We start from the raw sequence: 22,811 nt of genomic DNA on the forward strand, positions 1-22,811 counted from the left end.
TATCCTTTCTTTTACCTCAATCCGGATATGCTGAACAACTTTTTCCCTCCTTGAAGGTACCGATCCCTCCCCCGCAATCGGCAACGGCTGCTTACCTGAACCGGCCACTGTGACCGTAGTTCCTGCCGAACCAACGCCCGATACTGGTTGTTCCACGGGAGCCTGCGGGGAAACAAAAGGAGACGGTGCCTTCGCAGCATCTTTCGATTGCCGCAACTGCTTCATTATTGCCCTGGCTTCCTCAGCCGTGGCCCCCTCGTTCTCTTTGCCTAACCATGCCGCCAACTGGGCAGCCAGCTCAGGAGGCATATCCTCCCCGTTCACTGGAGTGACTACCACAGGGATCGGTTGGCCCACATCTGGGACCGGAGTCGGGGCCTCGATCGGGGTGACCGGGTGCGCAGGGGGTGCTTCGGGAACCGGGGCCTCCCCCCCCCCGACGCTCCCTTCTTGGCCCTTCTACCTCTCCCGCTAGGGACCACTCCCGGCAATGCTGGTCCGATGACTCTCTTAGGCCCCCCCACACCATTTATTACCGCCATCTGCTTTTTCATATCCGCCATGTCTTTCATCAGCATACGAAGCATCTGATCGGTCCCGATCCTCTTTCCGACCTTCTTGCTAGGCATCGTCCGCGTATACCCCTCAAAGGTCCTAGGCAGGAAGCTCCGAACTCACTGAAAGAAGAAATACACGATTAATTCTCAAAAATGGCTCTTCGTTCCGTCTCGAGCTCACGTGCAACGGGGAGGTGCAGCTTCAGAGCACAGGATCAAGAGGATGCTTCCTTGGCTTGTCGCTCCTTATATCCTTCTTCGGGCGGGCGTGGACCCACCTCCAATCCGCCTCCAGGGCGTGGCTAGCGGTGTTGGTGTCTAGGACAACCCCCTCTTGGGCGGGAAAAGGCGCGCCCCGGCTACGCCGCTTCGGGCATACCAGCCGAGACTCGCCTCCCGCCCAAAATGGCTTTCCGGGGGGATCGGGGTACTCCACCATACGTTCGGGGGGACCGAGTGGTCGCCCCTTTCCATTCACAAAGCCTCACAGAGCAAAATGCCTGAAACTTACATACACAAGGGGATGTTGATTTGTGTTATTCTCCATCACTGGGGAAAAACTCAGAATGGATTCAATTTAGCTGCGATTTATTGCCCCTTATTAAGTCAAAGCCGTGTGCTGTTGATCCTTATCGGGTGTGATAAATACTAAACACGCCTCGGGGGCACTCGGAATCAAGGCACAGGCGATCTTTTCCCCTCTCACTTTCTTTCCCTTCCTCTTTCCGCTCTTTTTTTCCCACCTGTCACTTTACAACCGGTCTCTCGTTTCTCTGTCTCATTCACTTTCTCCTACCAGTGACCGTTCGGCATCTGTGCCCCTGTGTTTCTTATAGCCTCGTTGTCGCGCTCTCTCCTTTATCCTACTCTCTTTTCTCTCTCCTGTGCTCACATTCAGATCTTTAGCCTCCTATCTCTCTCCAGCGCGCAGCTGTCTTGCGCTCACTTGGCTCGTTATCTTACATTTCACTTTCTTACTGTCTCCGGACTCTTCATAGTGTCCTCTCTCCTCGTCGTTTCTCTTTCCCTGATGGTTCATTCCCTCTGCTCTTTCACTCACGGAGTCACCTGGGGCCTTCTCATTCAGATGTACTATATTGCAACAAAAATTCAATAAATGTTGCAACTTTCTTCCTTTTCGCACTAGCCCTTTCTATAGCCAGATCGTAGTATCTTTCCATGGGTGCTGGAGGGGGCGTCTCTACTGCAAAGGGGACCCTGGCACTGTAGGGTCCTGCATTGCTCTTCTCAGCCCCGCATTTAAATTAGGGCTGGGTGCAGTTTGCGAAGTAGCGCTTTGCGAAGCTACGCAAAGTGCACTTCGTACTACGCGAGTTAAGGGTAGCACTACGCGAACTGCGTAGTAGCTTGTTCGCACTGTGCAAGATGCCTTTTCAATGATTGCACAGTGCGGACAAGCATCCGGCACTGTGCAATCATTAAAAACGGCATCTTGCACAGTGCGAGCTGTAGTTTTCTGCCGCTCGAGTAGATTTTTACTCGAGCGGCAGCTTTCTCAACACGGACTGGTAGTTTCTCATCGCAAGCGGTTGCAAGCATATGGGACCACTCGCAATGAGAAACATGACCTCCCCGCGTTGAGAATCTCGCCGGGAGGTTTATTTTCCACGCTCGCGATCAGCAACTTGATGTTGCTGATCGTGAACGAGGAAAAAGTCTCGCCGGCATGTCATTTTGCTTGCTCCCGTTCACCAACTTGACGTTGAGGACCTCGAGCAAGCAAAAAATGACCGCTGCACTACGCTAAGCTTCGCTACGCGTGTTCGCACTGTGCTACATGCAGTTCGCGTTGTGCAAAGTAGGGCAAACTTCCCAAACTACGCGAGCGTAGCGTAGTGCTTCGCCCAGGTCTAATTTAAATAGCAGTCTAATTGACTAGTTGCACTGATTTATTTAGTCATATGCACAAGTGACAAAGGATGTGGCCTAACGGCTAGAGCAGCCAAACAGTAATCTGGGGAACCGGGTTCTAGTCTAGGCAATTACGCTGAACATCCCGTAATTCTGGGAAAATCACTTAATTTCCCTGTGCCATATAAAACAAGCATTGGCATAGCCAATAGGTCTCGCTATTGGGACCTTTTAAGTATTTAGTTATGAAGCACAATGTCCTTGGTACAACAACATCAACTGTTGCATGGCGAAACACTTATAAGGTCCCAAAGGCGAGACCTATTGGCTATGCCAATGCTTGTTTATTTTTACAAATTAAGCATTGCTTCAAGTGCACATATACACATATCAAGCAAGGCTGAGTCCTAGTGAGGAAGGAAAGAACCAATCGGTGCTTACAGCCTAAAAGGCAGCAAACACACTTAGCGTCAGTGCTCTACCTAAAGAGTTAAAATACTGTTTCCAGTACAACAGACGCTGGGGTTCGAGGCCTTTGAGGTGAAGGACGGTCTTGGTGCGAACAAAACAAAACTGTGAAACCAAAAGGCAGGACAAAATCTCACAAGCTTAAGGAAAGGCGCACAAAAAAAGATGGGACGGAAGAAAGAAAGGGTGACAGGAGGAAAAGAAGGAATAAGGGAAGGATTGCAGGTGAGGTAAGAAGGAAGGCGGGTGAAGGAAGAAGGAAGAGGGAATATAGAAAAGACAAACGGAAGAAAGGACAGACAGAAGGAAGGAAAGAGTGAAGGATGGAATAATGGAAGAGAGGCAGGAAAGAAGCAAGAGAGTAGGGAAAGGAAAAAGAATGGAAAGTCTGGGATCCTGGGGCAAAGGATGGAGCGGACGGGGGATACTATGGAGGGACAAATAGAATGAGGAAAGGAACGACAGGGAAAGTGAGAAGGAAAGGGAGGGATGTAAAAAAGGTAGGGCAGACGGAAACATGGAAGGTAGGAAGGATGGACGGAAGAGGGAAGGTAGGGCGGAGCAGACGAAGGGAGGGGGAAAGAAGGGAGGTGGGCGGACAGGGAAAGAACCTAGTGAGGGACAGAGAAAGGGGGCAAAGAAGGAAGGAATGAGAAAATAATGGGGCAAGAGAAAGAAGAAAAAAGAAAAGGACGAGGGAATTAAGAAGGCGAAGGTGAAAGGACAAAGAAACAAAAGACCACAGGGGTGAAGATGCAGTTAGGTACGGGGAGAGACGGATGAAAGATAGGAAGAACTAGGGGCATATTCACGAAGAGCCATCTAGAAACAGCAAAAAAATCACAAATAATGTCGGGGCTGGAGGCGGCAATTGGCAAAGCAGAGGAACACATGCTGACTTCATAAATATGGGCCTGGAGGCGCCCCCCTCCACGAGTCTTACTAGGGCCATTAACTCTCAGCATGACACCCAGAGAAAGGCTCCGAGAGCAGGGAATAAGTGCAGGTGCAGGGCTGGGCTTTGAATCCAGGCGTGAGTGCAACTTTCACAGCCAGGCTCCAGTGAGGGGACGGGGTAGGTCCGGCGGCTCAGAGAAAGGCAGCCACAGACTGCGCTGCTGCAGCTGCAATCAGGGAGTGAGGAGTGAGCGCTGCACCCGCTATAAGGGGAGAGAGTGAGGGAAGCTCCCTCAAAAGGGCAGAGAGTGAATGCAGGTCCCACAGCCTGGCTTGAGTGAGGGTCCCAGAAAGCGCTCAGTCACTGCAGCTTGTGTAGCTGGTATTAGAGAGTGAAGAATGAGAGCAGCTCCCTCAAAGGGCGGAGAGAGTGAAAGGTATGTGCAGCTCTGGCAGAAAGACATAGAGAGCGAACAGTCACTGCACATCGAGCAGCTGGTATCAGAGAGTGAGGAAAGAGTTCAGCTCACATAAAAGGGAAGAGTTTGAAGAGTCAGTGCAGCTCCTGCCAAAGGACAAAGAGGGTGAGAAGTGAGTGCAGCTGCTGAAAAAGTGAAAAAAGTGTGTGGCGTGAGTACACCTTTCTGCAAAGAGGCATAGAGTGAGCGGTGCAGCTTCCGCAGTCGGAATCAGAGAGTCAGTGAGTGCAATACCCACAAGCAGCCGCGGCCCGTGGAGGGAGTTCCGTGGGGCAGACAGGCAGGGTGGGGGAGGGGCGGGGTGGGGGGTGATAATCACCGGAATATGGATGATTGCAGGTAAGTAAACAATTAAATTAATAAAACAAATTCGTAGCGCGCCCTGCATCGCATTTTTTGCGATTTTGAAATGCAGGGCACAGAAAGAAATTTGTTTTATTAATTTAATTGTTTACTTACCTGCAATCATCCATATTCCGGTGTTTATCACCACCCCCACCCTGCCCTTCCCCCGCCCCGCCTGTCTGCCCCACGGAACTCCCTCCACGGGCCGCGGCTGCCCACAAGAAGGAACAGAGTGAGTGCAGCTCACAGCAGCCAGACTCGAAGAGTGAAAAAGTGAGTGCAGCTCCCGCAAAATGGCACAGAGAGTAAGGAGTGAATATAGCTCCTACAAAAGGGAAACAAGGAGAGAGGAAGGAGCAAACAGGGAGAGAGGAAGGAGTAAAAAAGGAGAGTGGAAGAGAGACAGGAGTAAAAAGGGAGAGAGAAAGGAGTTTAAAAAAAGTTTGCACGCCTGTCAAAGTGACACAGCGGTCAAAGTGAAAGTGATCGCGATCGCGGGCTGTAAGGGTGCCCATGAGTGATTCACTTAATGACCCATGATGTGGAGAAGTGTGGCTCAGGGGTTAGAGGCGGCAGACCCGGAAGCTGAGATCGGCCCTGGACCAGGGTTCAATTCCCTGCCTCGGCGGGTCTTGGGCTCAAAATTCCACGGACTCGATAATTCTCGCTCCAGTGCCTTCTCGACTCACGGGTTCACACTCTGCGACTCTGGGCAATAGCTTGCTTAATCTCCACAACGGCCCCTCGCGGCGGGATGCCTGGCTTTCACCTTGTGGATACCCTGCCGGGGTTATCTCACAGGGGAATACCAGGACGGGTTCCCTAAGCAAGCGCCGGGAAACCCTTTGTGGGTAGCTGTGTGCTATATAAGCTCAAATACATTTACATTTACATGATGAGAGAGGAAAGCCAGATGGTTCCTCTGCTCGTAACTGTGCGCGTAACTGCACGCTCTAGGCCACACAAAAATCTGTGGCCGGCTTTTTAAAGCCCGCTGACTAAATGTCTCGCCAGACAGTGCATGCGCTGGCTCAGGCGAGACCTAAAAATGAATGCATCAGTCGGGAATGCAACTGGGTAAGGTGCTCTGATACCTTCCGGTCAATTTCGCACTATGAAAAAAAGTAATTGCTTAATTCGTCAGAAAAATAAGTGCCCGGGCCCTGTCATGAGGCAACTGCAGTTAGCGACACCTATTGCCCCTGCCAGCACGGCTAATGACAGTACCAACACAACTACTGACCATTACACTCCTACAAATATTCCAGGGCTTTAATGCTATAAGAATGCCTTAGGTGGCAGGTATTCATTTTGACTGTATGTTGAATGAAAACACAACTGCTGTTGGGTTCATCTCTAAATTAGATATACAGTGCCACTGTGTGGCTGACTGTCATAAGTCCGGGTGTTGACAATTAAGTAATGGTGTTGAGCACCAGACACCACCTGCTCAAGTTAAGCACTGGACCAAGTTATAGCAATGATGGGAGTGTTTTGCCGGATGTCACTTTTGATGTATTGGTTTTGTTTTATTTTATCAAGACTAGTTGAGAACAGTAAAATTCAGTGGGATAATGAAGAATCTGAAGTGTTGATAAATAACTTAAGATCACCCAGCATGACCATAACTTATCTCTAGCAATGATCTTAGGTTCCTTAATAAAGATGGTAAAACTGAGAAGAGGCAGCATGGCACTTTGACAGAAAGTGTCATACTTACAGTGACATAATGAGGGTGCTAAGGGCCCTACTATGACCAAGGAAAATTAGCCCATGCGCCTGGTTCTGCTGTAAAAAACAGCATTAATTGGGGTGCCTTGGCCCCCTTATGTCCCTGGGCCTCAGTGACACTCCAGATGGCTCAGTGGACTAATATAACTACTGCAGAGATCTGTGGTTGACCACGTAGGTATTGGTTTGCATCCCAGAAGGCCCTCTCAGCCTTTTTTCCTGGGATCAATAAAATGAATACCATAGAGTTAGATAATAGACCATTTGTTATTCAGTGTCAAGAAATGGTCTGGTGAATGTGTGCTTTACAAATGCAAAACATATTATGCTACACTTATGACAGCTGCACAGAGTCACAAGGGCACCCCCATTCCATTCCTGGGCTTTGCTTTTACACATCACTGTCATCAATGATTGTTAGTCTATTAGCTCAATTAAAATGAACCAAGGCCACAACTCCCAGAATGCACTGCCAGGTAAAAGAAAAGTCTAGAAATATAAGCACTGGTGACATGGAGACATCTAGTACTATTAAGCAGCACCATCAGAACTGTGTGGGGAAAGCTAAGCCGGAAAACATAATAGGACCGTCTCATCAATGAATTAGAAGTGAAAAGCAGATAAAGCAAAATACCCGGTCTTGTATCTTCTGAAGCTCTCCCATCTGTCTTTGCATCCTTTGCAAGTCACAGCGGAGGCATAGAAATAGCACTAAATATTTGAGGGCCTGGTCATTTCCCATCTTAACTCCTGTCTTTCAATTTTTGGAGTAGGTGCAGAGCTCCCAGAGCTTAGGGAGAGTGAAAGTATGGACAGCTCAGTGTGCATGCATTTGTAAACACAGCAGCAGCCCTCATTTTTTGGGCCTGAGACTTATTTTCATCATCAGACTCAACTTAGAGAAAGAGAAAGAAAAGCAGAAATGGGGGAAGGAAGAAGGAGGTAGCGAAAGATAGTAAAACAGTGACAAAAGTGGGAACACAAAGAATCAGAAATAGTGAGAAGAAGGGGGTATGGAGTGTAGGGTGGTGGAAGAAAAGAGCCATGAGAAGAACCAAAAATAGGAATTCTTTTTTTTTTACAAATTAAGCACTGCACGCATGCCCCATGCCTTTATAACTGTATGTGTTCATTGCAAATTACAGTGAGTAGAAGTCACACTTATTGCAGGGAAGAGGTTTGTGAATCACCTCTAAAAAGCTATCACACAACAACTATCATTACGGCTATACAGCTTATTTCTACTGCCTGTCAGTCACGTGTACAACTGTAAAGGTGGGTTGAGGTAGGCCTCTGTTTCCTAAATAAACAGTTATGGATGCACTAGCTTGTGACAGAGACGCCTGGAATGGGGAAAACAAGCATAGGGGTAAAAGAACAATACTTTATAAAACAGAGTCATATTTAAATTGAAAAGAAATTCCACATGATATAACATCAGCATTTCAACAATATAAAATGCATGAAGTAACCAAAAGGCAATTTCACATGTTATACAAAACCTCCAACTAAATAAATGAACAAACAAATAAACACATAGATAAATCAATAAATACATACATAATAAGTATACATACATTTTCAAAAAGCTATTGATCCTAGAAAGCTTAAGGAAAGCAGTGAGTAATCCATGACAATCATTTGAGATTATTGGTAAAGAACTAATACAACCAACCTTTTTCTAAATGCATTGGTGAATGGAGACAGTAGAAAAATCCCTCCATAAAGGTTGAATACATTGGGGATATGAGATCCATGAAAAGCTTATTTACTGAAGCAACACACTGGTTAGAAATAAAAAAGCAAGATTAACTGCAAAAGGTCATAGCAGGATTGATGATTTTAAAAGTCAACACCAGGATAAATGCATTATCTGCACAATCTATTTGCACTCTGTAAACTACAAATCAATATACTAATTCACCCAACCTATTTAACATAGTGCTTCTAACAATCTGTGTAATATATATAATGTTTAAAATATTTAAAATGTTATCATCATATCTTGAGATTCTAACAGGAAGGCAAAATGGTATTTGGTATCCAAGCATGCACAACACTTCCTCCTGTTGAAGACAGAAGATTCGGGGAGTGGGAGAAAAAAAGGGAAAATAGTTTAATCAGATCCACATTTGGTTAATAATAAAGGGTAGGGACAGAGTACAAACCGAAAATAACCCTGACAAAAATGTATCATGTCTTTCTCATGTTGCAGTGAGAGAGCAAACATAGGCCTATGTAGCCATGGGGATAAGTAATTATTTGAGTAGCTTTTGGAGGAATTAGTCTTTACTCCAGGCCAGCTGAACTTCCAAAGTGGGAAGGGAATAATCATAGCAGTAACATCTGGAAGAGGATTGACAGGTGTTAAACTAACCTCAATATTTGCTTGTGTATCTGCCAAGTATGAAGCCCGATGGGACAAGTATTTGTATGCTATATGAACCTGTGATGAATACATGATGAATTGTGTGCCAGGAAATGAAGCTCTGATGAATACATGATGAATTGTGTACCAGGAAGAATGTGGGTAAGTGATGAAACATTGGCAGTGTTGTCTTTAAACTCCGTATTAACATATCTGGCTATGAGGTTTAGAAAACTGAGAGCTTTTCCCATCTAGTAATATACTGTTATTTTAATGAGCTACTGAAATGTAATAATAAATTGTCATGAAGAAGGCAAGCAATAAAGAGGAAAGTTCAAGAAAACCACAGCCTCAACACCGGGCTCCCCAACCTTTTCTATTGTGAGAGCTACTTCTGATCAATTAAAATAGTCCGGAGAAGGTACTAATGACGTTGATTCTTGTTAGAGTAGGGACCACATCAAGTACGACCACAATAGTGACCAAACCTTTCAGGACCATAGTAGCGACCACCCAGGTGCATATCACAAATTAAACTAAACTTACCTATATATACTTTCTTTCACGGTGTTGTGGTTGTCAATATTCTGAATACCTGTATATATTATGATAAAACATCGACTAACCCAAAACATAAGACAGAATTACCAACAGCAATGTTGGGAACAATGCTATCAATATATAAAACCTCAGCTTGACTAATGAAATAACAGCCACAGCAACACGTGTCCACTGACACAAAAGAAATACTAACAGCTTTAAATCACCCTAACACACATGAATTATCATACAAAGAGTAGCTTTAAATTTAAATATGTTTTGGATTTTTATTCAAACATCAGCATACCACTCTTTCAAATTACACAAACATACCCTTTTCATTTTAAGTAACAACACTCCAAGAATGCCTTGTGTTTTTTACACACTATATGCCTGATATAGTGGGACTTGCAATATGCAAAGTTCTGTTGTATCATTTGATATATCCTTCTCCCTCCCCCCTACCCCTCCCCCTTTCTGTTTCTTTCTCCTATATGACATTTTTGCATTATGTTATATGTATATATTGTATTCTATTGCTATTATGTCTTATTTTGATATGCAATACATTATCTTTGAAAACTTTAAAAACAAAAAGAGTGGCACTTGCAAAATGACAAATCTCCATGTGACTTTGTAAATAGAGGAGACAGGTGATTATATGTCAAGCCCTGCAGGTTGTCACTGTGTGCAGTCTGGAGATGTACACTGCTGCCTTCTTCAATGTGGCTAGCAGCTAGACCCTTTGAATTACATACTATGTTGGGCTGCCCCTCAGGGAGCTACTTCCAGGGTACTGGTGAGCTACTAGTAGCTCCTGAGCTACCCTTCGGAGACCCCTACAAGATTAATTGTTTTTACTTTTTTACTGCTGATATAACATTGACTAATAAAACCAAAATCATTTATCCAACAGGTCCCAGTCACAACTGACAACTGACTGTTTAGATTTTGTGTGAACAGTTTTAAAAGCCGCCTACTGTATAGTTTGAGAAAAAATATTAGCATGTATGTTTATGTTTTTTTATTACATTGAAATAGTAATGCTAGCATTTTCTATGATGATCAAGATCCTTTAAAATAATGAAGTATTTTCACCTTTATATAACTAAGAAATTGAATTTGGATTATGTCTGGCTCATAGGAGATTGTGTGATATACATTAGTCTTAGAAAAATATTCCCAGGTCACTAAGGATAGGACACCTGTTTGTATTTTGATCCAGTATGTAAAGCATTCATTGTTGTGAACATTTCCTTAACATGCTTGTTTGTCTCAAGTTAGAGCAAATAAGGACTTTTTGCACCCAAGGACGTTTTTGATTCCAAATTGATGAAAGTGAAGCATAGTTCATCGTACCCAGCAAATGATAAGATATTGTGCGGAACTATATATCACTGTAAACAGGAGGTCATGAGTCTGTAATTGCTTCACACTAATCACAGAGTTTATCGCAATTTACGTTACTATAAATAGTCAGTACTAAGCATTCACATGGAAGTTGGCTGAACTACATCCCCTATGACCTCTATAGTCATGTGACATCCGTCCGTGATTAAATAGGATGTATACAGAATTTTTTTTTCAAAAATCCATAAGTGGGCTATGAAGTAAGAATCACTCATCAGAACAAAGCAAGAATATTGAGCTGAGCAATAATTCCCATGACCGTCCAAGTCACATGGCACATTGCCTCAATCAAAGAAATAACACACAGCAGTTTGAAACAAGGACTCGGCGGTGTTCAGCAGAACGCCACAGGAAGACTGAGCTTTCCTGAGCAGTGAGCATGTTGAACTAACTCTCCACGCTTGAGGAAGGATGAAAAAGGAGACGCGAAAGAGGAACGCGAGAGGCCCCACTGAGTCGCTAAGTCCCACTCAGACACAAACGCTTTGCATAATGCCTCCGCGCCAGCAACATAACTTACCTGGATATGTATTCACCACACAGGCCTCAAATCTTTAGATTAAAGAGACTCCAGGAGCAAATAATTATGATGCCCAATGCAACAAGGCTGATGGTTAAGTGGTTTGAAGTCTTGAGATGTATATCTTCTTCATGAACTTTATGCTAGTCTGTCCTTTGATTTGATAGGTGCAAGGCATTGAATAGAGTCCTGAGACACCACCCATGCAGCCACTGATGGTCCCTTATGAGGAAGGAAAGGAGGTATGCTGTGAGGTGTTCCCCGAAGCCCTGTTACATAAACCTAGAAGTAATTAATTTTTTCCTGTTTCCATAGCAGCGCCCCATATCACATTTTACAGCCATGAGGAAGACCTTTGTACGAATACAGCCCCTAAGAAGGTCGAAACAGGTCTAAACACAAGACAAGGTTCCAAGTTAGACCCCCCCGTCCCCTTGGGCCAGTGCAGTTCTTTAAAATAATGTTATAGGAGATTTGATAAATTGATAAAATGGACTCTTGTCATTTGGCTACTTGTTTATGTTTTTTTCCAATTATTGAGCCTATGTAGCTCACAATGGACACTTTTGAATGTAGTAAATGTCTTTGTGATATTATAATGGTCATTTTCCTATAATTTAAATATTTTTTATTGTTTGAGGAAAAGGTTTTTGCGGTTCGTCTATAACATATGTTGTTTTCAGGATATTAGAATAACAGACTATCTTGCACTATATATGATTCCTATTTTTTTCATTGAGCACTCATAACAGAGAACAGAAACCCTCAGTGAGTAGGATGGGGTATGAAAGCATTTGGAAGTTATTGTCAGTAATTAGATGCATATACCTAGAGTAAATATGAGGTATGTGAAAAAACTAAGATTGATTTTTGGTTATCGGGGTTATTCTGTGATTAATTTTTGTTTGTAACAGTGCCAGAGTCCATAACGTTGCTGTAAACAATGTGCACCTTCCCATTGATAATTTCCCTTATGGTTCTAAAGAACATCTTGATTTTGGTTTCAATATTACCCTACATTTAAAGCACAATTCTCCTGTAAGTATCCACGATACCGTGAATGTGAATTCATATTATCCTGTACACTTCTCCTTTACCCAGTATCATTGATTAATTGTGGAGAAAATAAAGTGGCACCAAAGGTTTTCTTAGGTGGGTGCAGCTCACCACCAGTGCTGGGAATTCCGAGTTCCACCCTGGGGCTGCTGTGTCAACTACTGTGGGCAACACCCAGTGTCTTATGAATGAGCACCATTCCTGCGTACAAGCATTGGCAATCGGTGAACCTTTAAAAATAAAGCGGTATAAACATCTGCCTGATATAGAATTTTGCAATTATGCAAAGCACTAAGACCCAATTTTTTTTATTGATTCGTTGATGTAATTTTGTAAAAGAAATAGTGCCAGAAGGTGAATTTTACAGTACATTTTTCACTTCGATGGACTAAAAATCCACAGAAGTTCTGAAGGAACACTCATAAGGCACTCAAAATATGTATCAAAAAGTTTGTGGTGTACCATGCAAGTAATACTCTCTTTATTGGTTACTGCGGCTTTACCGTAGCCAATAAATATTTCAATATGTAGAAGATTACATTAAGAGCTACACATATTACAGGGAGCTAGAATATGATTGTTGACTTCCACTAGCCTACCATTTGTCTAAATAAATATAGCATCCTTTTTTACTTCATTTTTTGATTATGCTCCTTCCAATTAGTGTATGAGAATCTGTATTTTATGTTATACGTTACATGATGATAAATCGATTTATATAGCATGGCTGATAGTTTGGCCTAAAAGTGTGTCATGTCACTTAAAGAGTAAGACTGAGAAAAGGTGAAGCCATCTGAAACAGCCATTTTTTCAATATTTTGCAGATGGAAATGTTGTTTGACATTTTCCAGATAGGGCACATAGGGCAAGCCATTTGTTGTGAGCCAGGAAAGCAAAGGAATGCCCACCTTGGTGGGTTTCCACAAAACGTTGAAGCGTGAGGAAGTTAGCAGTGGTGGATCATAAATTAGGTGAGAGGTGATATTGATGTAACCTCCATCTCACAATGTTTGACCTAGCAGTATTATGAGGACTCAGCAAAGAGCATTGAAAATAGAAGGTTTGCTGATGGAGGACAATGAAGAATCTTCAGATGGACAGCTACAATGGTATACGGAGAGAGCCAACGAATGAGATGGGCAGCGGAGTTTTGAACAACCTGTAGACGATGTGCGAGATTGGCAAATATGACGCGACAGAGTGAATTCTCACAGTCTCGGTTAGATATAGTCAATGCTTGAACCACAGTTGAATTGAGGGATGGGGGAAAATCAAATCTTATGAACAAGTGCCTTGGTTAGATCCTACCTACTCTTATAGCAGTTACAGAGACCTCACAGGACCAGAGAAAAGGCAGGTTACCGCAGTCATACATGCTCAGAGAGCAGCCTGGTCATACTATTCATACATGTTCAGGCACCAGACAGCAGTAATGATATGGTAGAAAGGATTTCCAGTACAGATGATTGGCTGGCTTCACACAAATCTTGCAATAGGAGGTACCAATCACAGTCAACAATAAGCCCCGAGAACACTCCCTCCATTATTCATTCAATAGTCAGCTTAAATATATTTCTGAAATACTATTCTGAAATGCAATCCTTTAGAATGAAACAGCTTTCATACCTGACATGGAATAAGGTGAGGTGTTCATATTACGTATGGTGTGAAAACACCAATAAGTGGGCTGTTTGTCAAATATTCGTTCAATGTTCTGAGGAAATAGGTGTCTAAGATGCAAAAACAGGAGAAGGCTGGGACTTGACCTTGGACTTCTTGGAAGATCTAAACGTACCTTGTCTAGTTGTCCTATGTCAGGAAAGTGTAGTCCATCCAGTTTTTTCATTTTCCATCAGATTTCGGTACTTGGAAGGTTGATCTTTTCAGTATACACACAAGCTTGCAGGTAACTCAATGGAAATAGGTAGTGTAGCTGGTGGTTTTAGCTCTGAAATAAATTTCTGCTTGTGAAACTGTGTCACTTAAAGCGTCTTTCAATAAGCAAGCACAACTTCACCCATTGGCACACTGCTAACGGAGACATCTCAAACATGTAGGTACTGAAAATTGGCAGTAATTAGGGAGTAGTAACATGAACATCAACTGACAGTGGCAAGAGTTTTTACAATTCTAGTAAATAGAAGCTTCAACTAACGTTTGCGACTTTTTCCAGTCAAAAGGGCAGGCCTGGTTTGCTCAGGTGTGGGCACCGGCTGAATCACTAATGTCATAGGCCAGTGCCGCCACCTACGATTGTAGGACTGACTACAACTGACCACCACAGTCTACCTGCCACCGCTTAGCCTTCAAAGGGAGGACATGTTGTGGTGCCAGTAGTTATGTGGGAAAAGCCTGAAGCACTGATTGTGGGCTGCCGGGTGTGCACCTGTGCAGCCAAGCAGCCATCCACTATGTTTGGCATGAGCCTGCGGTAGCTACACATCTGCCCACATGTGTTCTCCCACAGTTCATTCTGAAAGTTTGTCTGGAGCGAGTGGGGCTGAGGCAGGTTGGCACATGCGTTACTGGTGGCAGTGATGGATACATGAAATGCCTATTTTGCATGGACCGCCCTGCTCCAGATGATCCATGTATACTTAAATAAGCCAATCGAAAATGCCAGCTTCGGGCGAGGGAGCACCTGCCAAATGTGAGGCTTCACCCCAGCTGGGCATTTATAATTATAACACTCATCATACGGCAGTACAAACAAAAGATCTCTGCTAAAGTGACCCTTCGGGGGACCCGTAGGGCATTGCCGCGCCGGCCCGACGAGGAGCAAATGCCCGATGATGAAGCATGACATCCTGTGTGAGGGCATCAAAAGACAAGACTTGTGCTTGCCTCTAGTATGTGAGATTTAGACCTAGAATCTTACTCTTTTCCCTTTTTTCCCTTCTTTCTCTTGTTTGCGGGTGACTATTTGTGCCCACACCTGAACAGTTACCCCTGTTTGGTTTGTGATTAGCATAGGGAGCACGGGTACTGAACCACAACAAGCCCCTCTTGTTTTTGGTACATGTATAGAAATACTCCCCACTCTGAACCTCTTCCTGAACGTAACAACTGGAAGAAGGTGTCAGTCAGCATCTGTCTGAGGTCCCTTGTCTGGCAGACCCTGAGATACTGGAGGGAAATTATTATGGCCACATAACCTCCCTGCTGCACCTCTGAGTATTGAAAAGTAGGGTGCAGCGCAAACAGTCTCACCCTTCTTGTCTGTGGTTTACAGATAAACTGGCTACTCTTAAATATTATATATCATGACTATAACTCTGCTTTGAAGGTTCAATGACCTAATCATAATTGTGTCTATAAAGCATCTATCATGATGGCAACGGCTGTTTTTTGCACCCCTTAAAGTTTCAGTGCCCCCAATTTTAGTAACTTTCTCTCACCCTTGGCTCTTGAGATGGATATTATAGGGAATGCCAATAATGTCCCTGTGCAGAGAAATAGCACTAAAGCATTGATTCACCAGACATTTCAACCTACTTGTTAGACCTGTCAGCCTTATGGGTGCTTCCCTCAACCTTTTGCCTTCCTCCTCAATCTTTGCTGATCTAATTTTTTATGGCCTTAGCACTCTGCACTTTACCACTGCTAACCAGAGTTAACGTGCATGTGTTCCCTCCTCAAAACCTGGTAACATTGGCTTATCCCCAATTGGCATAAGTAATGTACTCATAAGTCCCGTGTAATGTGGTACTACATGTACACAGGCCTGTAAATTAAATGCTGCAACTAGGCCTGCAGCACTTATTGTATCGCTCACTTAAGCAGCCCTTTAAATATGTCTCAGGCCTACCATTGCAGCCTTTCTGTGCAGTTCTAAACTGCCATTTCGATCTGGCAAAATAAACCATTTACCAGTCTCAACCTTCCTTTATAATGCAGATAGGTAACGCCAGGATAGGCCCTTGACAGCCTAGAGGGGAGGGTGCAGTGTATTTAAAAATTAGGACATGGAATTTAAAGTTTTGCATGTCCTGATAGTGAAAACCTCTTACATTCGCTTTTCACTTTTGCAAAAAAATGACCTCTCCCATAGGAGAACATTGAAGTTACCTTATTACATTTAATAAGTGCTAATGTCCAAATGGGACCAGATAACCAGTTCATGGTTAGTGTCTTTGGAATTTTAATGAAACATCCTCTATTATGTTAAAGTATGATTTTCAATTACTATTTTGAATATTGCAGTTGTAGAAAAAATGCATTTTTCTGCCTTAGCCATTTAGTGCCTGTAGCCTGCCCCTGGGTCACATGAATAGGTGTAGCTGACAGTTGGGTTTCATGCATTCATCCTGGACAGCCACACACAATAAAGAGCTTATGTATGCCAGGATGAGAGAGGGGAGCTGGGCATAGCCCTACTTACACTTGAATAAGCTATGTTCTGCCTCCACCCAGAGGGCTGCATACCCCCGGTAGTTAGTCTGGAGCTTGGACAGGCGAGGCAGGAAACCTGTACACTTAAAGGGGAAACCTCTAGGAACTTCACCCACCTCAAAGGAAGTCCCAGGTACAAATATTGTACCTCAGACACCAACTCTCCAGTACACTTCTGGACCAGTGGATACTCTGCCAGGAAGCACTGCTGCCCCCTTACTTGGGTGACAAGGGCTGGACCTCCATTTGTTGAACCCAGGACCCAAGGGAGACTCCAAGGGCTAGTGGGCTGGCCTTCTTACTGGGGCCTCAGGGACAGAAGGCTCCAACAAACTTAAACACAGCACTTGGACGTCATCATCTGGGTGGTCCTAACCTGCCAAGTGGTGTCACCCCAGTCCTGGACCCTTGGAAGGGGGCCTAAAGTTGCCCTGTCAGCCCATCTGTGGACCCAGCAGAACCGACACATCTCTGCTACGCAATATCAAACAGAACTAATGCATCGCCTTCGATGCATGGGTTCCCTCAGTAAAAGGACTCTGCATTGACGTAGCAGTCTGCATCGGAACTGCTGCCTGGGCGAAGCTTCCACCACACAAGCACTTGAACCATAAATCTCTCATCGACAGTAGCCTCAACGACGATTCAGGTTCTCACACCGAGCTTCGCAGCACCTCGAATTGATGTATCGCCACGGCTACATGATGATCCTCAGAGGACATTGCAGTGCTCTGCAACCAGGATTTAAGGTACTCTCATTCAGCAGGCCTAACTGTGTCCCTGTAGCTAGCCCAAGCTCCATTGTGGTTGGCCTGACTTGTGACTTTGTCCTCGTCCAGCAGCATGACCAGATATTCACAGTTGACACTTTGTGGTGTTTGACACCATTTTTACTGAAATCTTTACAATTGCCTGTCTCCCATTCTACTAATTGGATTTTTGTCATTTTGTTTTTGTTTTATTTAGGGATACAAAGGCAGTTTATAGTATACATATGCACTAAACATGAGTTGGTGAATCTATCCCCCTTATATGTGGGCAGAAAGCAATCACAATCTTTTACTAATACAAATAGTGGAGTGTTTGTCCAACAAGCAATGAACGCTCAGTTCACTAATGACTAACTGAGATGAAAAATATGGTTCTAATGTGATGGCGGCCAACCTGCAGATTATTAAGACTATATGATGACCAGTGAGAGGTATAAGCAACATACAAAGTTTCTAAATTCACTGACACAATTAAATATCAATTTGTGGCAAGTGCCAGTGAGAGGAGGATTCAAAGATAGAGGTTGGTATAATGGGGACAATTGAAAGACAAAGAGTGCGTTTTAGAAGCTAATGAATGACCCTAGATCATCTAAATGTGCCTGCGGAATAGTGCATCATCGCCCTACATGGGAGTACTAATCAATGTTTAAATTACCTCCACCACCCTGACCGGGCTACTGCTCACCATATTTTGAGGTCTCGGACGAGCCCAATTGGCTCATCTGAAGGCACTGAAAGTTTTCTGACCACTTGCCATGTTCCAGCCACCGCTCAACAAACTAATGTTTTTCAAAAACAATCTGTCAAAGCAAGAGTTTTCTTTTTCTGAGGGTGTGGGGTCATTTTAATTTCTTTTTATCTCTGGGAGTCTTGAACTGGAAAAAAAAATTAGGCTGTCTACTCAAAATAGGGAAGATGGTCTGATGCCCCTACACAAATGACCAAAACACCATCAGGCCATCAGTGTAGGATTTCCATCTGTAAAATCAGCTGTAGAACAGTTGGAAACATGAAGATCTGAGTCTAAATACAGCTGGTAGACTGTTAGTTTGGCTGAAATGGCACTCCGCCACTTTTGTGGTGGTGTGCCTTTTCTGCCAAACTCTAAATTAGCCCTTAAAGTTTAAGGATACCATTTATCATCTAAACATATACCCAGTTCATCTAACAAATTATTCTCCTATTTTGGCCTTTACAAGTAGTACATTTTGTTCTTGGGATCTTAAAGATGATACAACACAATTTTAAACATGATTCCAATAACAGCAAAATCAATGGTGGAACAGTAAAGGGTACTTCAGAAGAACTCAGTCAATCAATCAATCAGGTGTTTCTTAAGTGCGACTACTCACCCATAAGGATCTCAAGGCGCTGGGGGGTGGGGTGGGTCACAGGTTCCACTCCATCAAGGAGGGGGTCTGTCAAAGAGCCAGGTTTTGAGGTTTCTTGTGAAGATTGTGAGCGATGTTATCTGTCTGAGGTGAGGCGGAAGGTCATTCCAGGCTCTGGCCGCACGGAAGGAGAAGGAGCGTCCTCCCGATCTGTTCTTTCTGGAGTGGGGGACCATGGCGTAGGAGAGCTGGTCTGATCATAGGGTCCTTTGGGGTGCGTGGAATTTGAGTCAGCTGTTCAGGTATGCTGGTCCAGTGTCGTGGAGGGCCTTGTGAGTGTGGGTTAGCATCTTGAAGGTGACTTTAGCTTTGATGGGGAGCCAGTGGAAGGTGCGCAGGTGCTGGGAGATGAGGCAGTGTCTTGGCAGATTGAGGACCAGTCTTGCGGCGGCGTTTCAGATGTTCTGTAGCTTGCGGGTGGGGTTTTTGTTTATTCCGGCTTTGAGTGCGTTGCAGTACTCTAGCCTGCTGGTGACCAGGGCATGAGTGAGGGGGATCCATTTGAAGGTCTTGTGTAGGAGGCAGAGGGTGTGGAAGCAGGAGGACGAGACAGAGTTGATCTGGCGGTCCATTTGTAGCTCTGAGTCCAGGATGATTCCAACATTGTGTGCATGGTACGTGGGGGTGGGCTTGCGTCAGAGGGCAGGGGGCCACCAGGCGTTGTTCCAGGCATCTGGGTTTGGGCCCATGATGAGTACTTCCGTTTTGTTGGTGTTTATTTGGAGGCAGCTGTTTTTCATCCAATTGGCGACAGCTTCCATGCCTTCTCGAAAATTGTGTCTGGCGTTGTTGGGTTCATTGGATAGGGAGAGGATGAGTTGGGTGTCGTCTGCGTATGACACAATGTTGAGTCCATACGGTTCTGACGATGGGGGCGAGCAGAACCATGTAGACGTTGAAGAGCGTAGGGCTGAGGAAAGACCCCTGGAGGACTCCGCAGGTGGTAGGTGTAGGGTCTGAGAGGAAAGGAGGGAGTCTGACCCGCTGCGTTCTGCCGGAGAGGAAGGAGCGGATCCAATCGAGGGCCTTGTCTTGGATCCCGGCGTCGTGGAGTCTGTGTATTAGGGTGCGGTGAGAGACTGTGTCAAACGCCGCTGAAAGGTCGAGGAGGATGAGGGCTGCTGTTTCTCCTTTGTCCAGTAAGGTACATATGTCGTCTGTTGCGGCGAGGAGGGTGGTTTCCGTACTGTAATTTTTTCTGAAGCCGGATTGGGAGGAGTCGAGGATGTTGTGCTCTTTGATGAATGTGGCGAGTTGGTTGTCCGTGGGTTTTTTGATGAATTTCACTGGGAATGGGAGCAGGGAGATGGGTCTGTAGTTTTTGAGGTCTGTGGGGTCCGCCGACGGTTTCTTTAGGAGGGGGTTGATCTCAGCGTGTTTCCAGTCATCAAGGAATGAGGCAGTTGCCAGGGAGCGGTTGTTAGTGTGGCAGAGCATGGATGCGATGGTGTCTACTGCTCTGTTGAAAATGTGGTGGGGCAGGGGTCCGTGGAGGCCCCGGAGTGGATTGACTTTATCGTCTTCAGTTTGTCTTCGGTGGTGAGGGCTGTCCAGTTGTCAATCGCTGGCTTCAGGGTGTCGGGGGTAGTTGTGAGGGTTCAGTGTGTTGGTTGTCTTCGTCGAAGTTGTCATAGATGCTCTTGATTTTGTGGTGGAAAAAGGTGCGGAGTTTGTCGCAGAGATCTTGTGAGGGAGGGATGTCAGTGGACTCAGTGGGTTGGACGAACTCCTTGATGATGTTGAAGAGCTCTTTGCTGTTGTGTGCATGAGTGGAGATTCTGTCTTCAATCGCTTTTTTCCTCGTTTTTCTGATAAGTTGGTGGTGTGCATTGGTGGCGGCTCTGAAGTTGTTGTGGGCTTCTGTGGATTTGGTGTTCCTCCAGGCCTTTTCGAGATGGCAGCAAGTGCATCTGGACTCTCGAAGTTCGGTGGAGAACCATCTAGCTTTCTTGGCAGGGCTGTTGTTGTTTTTCTTGAGGGGGCTATGGAGTTGGCACTGTTCGAGATCCATCTGTGCAGGGTTCGGGCTGCGGTGTTGGGGTTGTCATTTTCCGTGATGATTGGGGTGGAGTTGCTGAGTGATGAGGTCTGATGGTCGTCAGTGATTCTGGTCCAGTTTCTTTGTGGGAGCAGGTGCTCGTGTCTATGGATGGTGGGTGTTCTGAAGGTGAAGTGGACGCATGATGGTCAGTCCATGGGAGTTTGGTTGTGTGGCTGAAGGTGATGGAGTTTCCTGTTGTGAAGAGGGGGTTGAGGGTGTGTCCTGCTGAGTGCATGGGTTCTGTCACGATCTGGCAGAGTCCAATGTTGTGGAGGTTGTCCAGGAGGGATGTGATGCTGTGGTCCAGTTGGTTGTTGAGGTGGAAGTTGAGGTCTCCCAGTAGGGTGTAGTTGGTGGACGCAATGGCATGCAGGGAGATGATGTCCGTGATGGAGTTGGCGAAAAGTCCATGGGATCGAGGGGTCGGTATATGAGGGTTCCTCGGAGGGTGGAGGTAGGGCTGGCCAGTATCTTGAAGTGAAGGAGTTCCATCAGGTCTGTGGGCTCGTTGGGGAGTGTGCTCAGGCGGAGGGTGGATTTGTTGACGATGGCGATTCCTCCTCCCAAGCGGGTGGGGCATTCCTTCCTGGAGATCTTGTATCCTTGGGGAATGGCGATGGCGATGTCCGGTCCCGAGGTGGTGTTGGTCCAGGGTTCAGTAAAGAATGCTACGTCCGGGGTGGTGCTGTTTAGGAGGTCCCAGAATTCGGTTGAGTGTTTGCGGAGGGATTGGGCGTTGGGGAGGTTGCATTGCAGGGTCTTCGGTTCAGTTGTGTTCTTGCGGGCGGGTTGCGCTGGGTCAGTGGTCTTGGTGGTGCTGCAGGTGTGCCAGCAGCGGTGACAGCTGAAGGGTCCGTGGGTGTTGGCTGGTGATGCTAGCTTGCAATTCTTGTTGCGGCCTGGGTTGAGAGCGTGGAGTGCCGCTGGGTCGTAGCACTGGCGGTGCAGAGATCCAGGGTTCATGGCGCTGGTCGCAGTCAGGTCGTGGACGGGATCAGACGGGCTTGCCTTTGGTGCACCTGCGGCACAGCCGCCATTAAGTAGGACTCAGGGAGGGCTGGACAGCTGGGAGGCGGGAAGGGGAGCTGGATTGGGCCGGTCACACTGGTCGTGCTGGGGGGAGCAGCGACAGGGAAAAGCGGGCTGAAAAAGGCAAAAGGAAAAAGGCAAAAAGAGAGAGAAAAGTGCAAATGAGGCAGCAAAAGTGCAAGAAAGAGTGGAGGAAAGACACAGAGAACACAGAAGGAGAGTGAAAGGGGGATAGTGAGATGAAGTTCAAAAACGAGTGAAAAACAGGAGAAAGACACAGAAGGAGAGTGAAGGAGGGAGCTTGAAATGAGGGGAAAACGACAGAAAATGGAGGAAAGACCCAGAAGGAGAGTGAAGGGGGGAGATAGAAGTGAGGGGAAAATACGAGTGAATAAGGAGTGAAAAAGAAGAGAAAAAGCAGAGCGAGAGAATGGAGGCAGAGGTCCACTGGACCACCAGGCTTACCCAATTTTGTGCTCAGCTTTCAAAATGTGAGTTCCAGCAAATATATTTTTCCATATGGAACAAAAGAAATTAGTATCTCCAAAGTCCATGACTTCCATGAAATGTGAGGTTTTTCTTATTTTAAGAGGTGTACTTCATAGCATTGCCTCGCAGACAAATGTGATAAGTTTTACCAAAAAGCTCCTGTATGCCATATGCCAACCAATAACAGTTTCCATGGTCAACTTAGGGATTCATTTACTCGCCTATTTCTATGATCAAATGAGGTATTTCTCTAATAATTACAGGGTGTGGTGAATTATATTATTAATCCATCCAAGTAACTAGTAACGTTTAATCTGGGATCCACTTACTTAGACATCTATGAAGTTTATTTTGTTTGAAGTCACAAAGAATTTGGGTATCTTACAAAGTTCTTATCAAAATTTCCTATGATCGCCAAAATTTATCAACATGATCATCAGCAGTCATGTATAT

This window comes from Lissotriton vulgaris, chromosome 10 (assembly GCF_964263255.1).
Source record: "Lissotriton vulgaris chromosome 10, aLisVul1.2, whole genome shotgun sequence".
NCBI classification, from domain to species: domain Eukaryota; kingdom Metazoa; phylum Chordata; class Amphibia; order Caudata; family Salamandridae; genus Lissotriton; species Lissotriton vulgaris.